This window comes from Condylura cristata, unplaced genomic scaffold, assembly GCF_000260355.1.
Source record: "Condylura cristata isolate star-nosed mole 26May11 unplaced genomic scaffold, ConCri1.0 scaffold00006, whole genome shotgun sequence".
NCBI lineage: Eukaryota > Metazoa > Chordata > Mammalia > Eulipotyphla > Talpidae > Condylura > Condylura cristata.
In genome coordinates, this window is record NW_004567107.1 from 36562208 (window position 1) to 36567215 (window position 5008).

A 5008-nucleotide genomic window follows, 5' to 3' on the forward strand; every position below is an offset into this window, starting at 1 on the left:
AATCCTCTCACCCTCTGCATCTCTGGCCTGTACCCCAGTTCTGTATAAATAAATAAATCTTAAAAAAAAAAAGATTTGTTTATTTGTGCATACAGAACTGGGGTACAGGCTAGAGGTTCAGGGGTGGTGAGAGGACTCACCAGAGACAGAGTGGGGAGCAGAACAGGCAGACCAGGGATCGGAACTCATGATGAAGTGGCTTTAGTTTCTTAGTGCTGTGCTTTAACCCGCTGCACCACCGGGGAGGGCCTGCACTATTTTCTTTACTGAGAAAAATTTTCATAGTCTATATATTGGGGTTCCATTTATAATGAAATAATGTAGGTTGGGGTGTGATTAAAAAAGATTGTAAGTTTCAAAAACAAGATTGTAAGTTCCAATCAAATGTGAGATCAGGCCTTTTCCTTCATGTTTCACACCAAATTTTCTATACTGAAAGGGAAAGATAAAAATCCATGTCTACTGGGCTATAGCTTTTTTTCTCTGACCAGCAAATAATCTGTGTGGGATAAATAGAGTTTAAACAAGGTAGAGTCTTTACAGGTATAATCATACAAAGCGTGGGCTGACCCTACAAGCATTTAAAACTAGGAGTGTTTTTATTCCTTTTTGGCAAGAGTGAAAAATTTTTTACATGAAATTAACCAGCTGGACTTAGTTTAGATTATGACAATTTTGTTGGCAACATACAAAGCATCACAGTCAGGAGCTAGTGGAACTTATGCCTTTTTCTTTTCACCAGCTCTGATCAGGGTGTTGACTTTGGCCAGGTCAGTGTCAGAGCATCTCACGGCCCTTTTGATGTGCTTGTTGGCCTTGATGCCCACCATGAACCCGAGTGTGCTCTAGTTTTCTCTCTTCTTCGTGGCTGACTTTGTGCTCAGGAGAATTGATGACACAGTGGTCAAGTGTCCTTCTCCTGGGGGGTGCTCTTCCAAGAACAATAAGTTTGTCTTTGGAGCAGTGATTTCTTGGGCCACCAGAAGGGTGAAAGATCCCTTTTTTTGTGGCAGTGGGATGGCTTTTCACCACCTTTTTCTTGCCTTCAAACCTTGTGCTTTGGCTTCAGCTTTGGGAGAAGCAGGACTTTTTCTTTGCTTTTGTGCTGCATTTTATGAAAGGGTTTCTATCTTACAAACTGAATACTTGTTTGAATACTATTCAAGTTCCTTGAATGTCACTTAAAAAAATTTTTTTATGATTTATTTATTTATGCATACAGAACTGGGGTAAGGCCAGAGCAGCAGGGGCAGTGAGAGGATTCACCAGAGACAGAGTGGGGAGCAGAACAGGCAGACTGATGAAGCACACTGCTGAGGGGAGCGGTGGGCAGGTCAGAGCAGGTCTGCTGCACCATGTGGGTCTCCTTCATGGCTGGGGATTGAACTCACACTGTGGCTGCTGGCTGCAGCTCGCTTGCAGTGCTTTAGCCTGTTGCGCCACCTGGGAGGCCCCTGAAAAATTTTCTTATTTGGTTGTTATTTTTGTACAATAATTGGTAATGCCACTTACCTACTTGATAGTGTAACAGGGTAGTCCCCAGGAAAAGAAGAGGTTCCAGGTTCCCAAAGGTGGGTAGAGCTGAAAAGAGAAGAATCTGGAGAGGAGACTGAAGAGGAAGAATGCGGATGGAGAGCTAGAAGGAGACATGAGGGAGGCACAGGGAGCAGCGACATGTGAAGAAGCAGTTCTTGTTTCTTGGTCCTGGACTGGTTGAAACAGATGTGGGTGAGAGACCCGTGGGGAGGTTGGCTACGGTAGCGTTTATCTTGATTTTGAGTTTGTTCTTTTCCTCCCAGACTTGTGTGGCCATTTCTGACCCTTTTCTATGGGTCCCTGCCAGAAGGTGCGTTAGTCTTGTGGCAGGCTTTCAGGCCTTGCTGTGGGCCAATTCCTTTTGGGTGGACTTTTACCCATGAGGGGATGTGTAACTTCGGGTGTTTGTTTTATTTAGAACCTATATTCTTTGTCTTTTCTGTATTGCACACTCATTGTATTAAAGTTCCTTTCCATTAAAGATCTTATAAGTTTGGTCTGATGTGGCAGATGGCAGAACCTATTTAGAGCAGGCAGGTTTGGGGGCCCTGAGGTGCCCCTCTCCCTGCCCTGGAATAATAGGACTAATTATCATTGTGCTATTTCAATGAGTGTTTATGAGGGTGAAACAAGACAGATGAGAAAGCAACTGCTCACTAATCTGCACATGCGAGTCAACATTATATTTATTATTTTCTTCTTCAGCTTGTCTTCTAACTTGAGAGTTGGCAAGAGAGTTTAAATCCAAATGCGGTTAGAGGAAGAGGGGAACAAAGGAAGAAGAGTTCTGGTATGACTTATTAACACTCTCAACACTCTTCTCCACACACTGCCTACTCTAAGGTATTAATGTTAAGACCACTTTGAATATGTAGTGTGGGTTCCCTGTAACCCCCTCTCCAGACAACCTGTGCCTTGTAGAAGCAGCTGCCAGACGTGGCCTGGGGCAAGAAAGAGAGGTGCAGCTGGCTGCACTTCAGGACGTCTCTCCTGTGTCAGCGCCAACAGGCCTGCTCTCCCACCCACATCCTTTCCGCCCTCTGTGCGTCAGCAGATGCTGGGAGCTGTGGAACTGCTGACACTGTTATTTCCGGTGTGAATGAAAGTGCAAAAGGATGGATGGATGACTGGTCGTCCTGTCACCCTGTGACAACTAGGGTCTGGCTGTAGAAACTTATCTAGGTGGCTGCTTTCTTTCCCTCCTGGCAGCCCAGCAGTGAGAGGCATACTTTTCCCAAACTTGGGCAATGCTGCTGTGTTTTGGGCCTTCCTGGTGTGGGCCATCTATTGTTTTGTGTTTTGAACTGGTCTCTTTTGCACATCATGGTTGAATCCCTCTAGCTCCTCACACTATTCTGAGGATTATGGACTTGTGAGATCCGCTGGCAGGAAGGAACATGAAGGGCCTTGACAATAGATCCCATGTAATAAATAAGCCCTTGACACTTGCTTAGATGCAGCCAGTGACGTGGTTGAGAGAGAAACTTGCTGGGCCCAAATTTCTAATACCTGCTGGCTGTATAACCTCATGTAAACTATTTAGCTGCTCATTTTAGTTCTCTCATCTGTCTGATGTGAATAATATTAGTGTCTTCTTCATAGGGGGGTTCAGCAAAGTTCTAACTATATATCTATAAAACACATAGCTGTTCCTGGCTGAGTAAACATTATGGAAGTGTTTGCATGTAAGAACCTCTGTTCAGCGTCTGTGCATGTAACACTTCCAGGGTGGAAGACTCCCTAGCACATGAAGGAAGCCATTTAATCTCTCTTCAATTCCAGTTGCCATATGTAATTCCTTATATTGTGCAGACTGGGAGAAAGGAAGGGAAACATCATGCTAAAAAAAAATGCTTGGTCCTGTGGAAGATCTTTTCTACGTATTGTGTTGTAACCCCATCGAATCTTTTAACCACTTTAGTTGACCTACTAAAAAAGGAAGCAGAGAGGATTTGCAAATTTTCTCAGAGTCAAACAGAGATTAAATGGGCCAGTCAGAACTTGAACTCAGGCCTGTTGTTCTCAGTATCTTAAAATATTGGAAGATCACAGCCTTTCACTGAGATTCACAGGGGTCAGAATCACTGTTGTTAATTCCCATTAATACTTGATGTTGTCTATGCCCTCTGGACCTCCCCTTCACCAAAGCAGGCTGCTATAGCTTTGTTCTTTACTTGGCTGTACCGGTATAAAGTATCAGTTGATTGGTGTTCCTCCTAAACACCCGGGTGCCACAGAAAGAATGAGTCACCACATAGATAAGCATTTGACTGGGGGGATTTCTGAAGTTAATTTCTCTTGTAGTGCAACAAGTTTTAATGTCAGAATTCAACCTCTTTCTTGTTCTGAGAGGGGCTTCTCTTAATTTTGTTAGGGTCATATTTTCTCATATGAAAGAGTTAAATATCAGTAGGTGTTTATGCTAAACTGCAGTCAGATGCTTAGCTGCAATCTTCTTAATAAAGGTGAGATGGTATGCTCTTCAGGCAGCCTGTTCAATTTCAGAACTATTTGGTTATTTATTTATTCATTCAACAAATATGAATTGAGAGATGAGTGTTGTTGTTAAGCCCTGAGTCAGGGCCTAGGGATGCAATGCAAAATAAAAACTGCAAATTCTTCCTAAAACTGAATTGAATTCTGCATTCCTTGACCTTCTACCTTTTAATATCACTTTTGTTCTCTGGGGTAGCAGAAGGAGGTCATTTTTTTGACCCTCACAATCACACATCAGATACCGAAGGTGGCTTTCCAGTTGCCTCTGTAAGATTTTTTCCCCTACAAGATTTCTTTGTAAAGGTAATACTTTCTTTAATATTAGCAGATAACTAAAGGTAATGAAAGAAAATGAGTTATTCATATCTCTTAAGCCTCAGTTTCCTTACCTGAGAGATGAGAATCATGCTAGTCAACAGGAAATGGACATTTGAGATATTGTCTTACTTGTCTGAAGTGGAGTAAATACCTGAGTGTTTGTGTGTGGTAGTAACATCAGATAACTGTGTGTATCTCTGTACTAGGTATTCTTCACACTACTTCATACTTACAAGCACATTTATTGTCCTGGCAGCTCTGTGGGGTAGATATTGTGATTTAAAAATAGGGAGATAGAAGCAGAGAGCTTAAGTGACTTGTCTAATTTCACACACCTGTTAAGTTGGCAGAGCTGTGACTTGATCTGAAAGAGTGTGGGTGTAGGAGCCTTGATTATAGGAGCCTGGTGGGTAACATTTTTAAACTGAGGGGGAATGGAGGGAGGAACATGAACCAAACAGTTCAGAAGGAAAGGGGAAGGATGAACTTAGCACCTGGTTTTGACCTTTGGTGTCATCTACCATTTTAAACCACTTCCTACAGACTTTGGGGGTTCCAGCCTGGCCTCAAAAGGGTCTTTCTTCTTTCCTGTCCATTCAGTTCCATCTCCCATGTGGTTCACTCTATACGTCATTGTGTGGTTCACTCTATACGTCAT

At 42.9% G+C, this 5008-nt stretch overlaps 1 pseudogene; it reads right to left on the bottom strand.

The window, feature by feature from the left end:
• Positions 1 to 5008, bottom strand: part of LOC101631338 — a 39618-nt pseudogene extending 34610 nt beyond the window's left edge.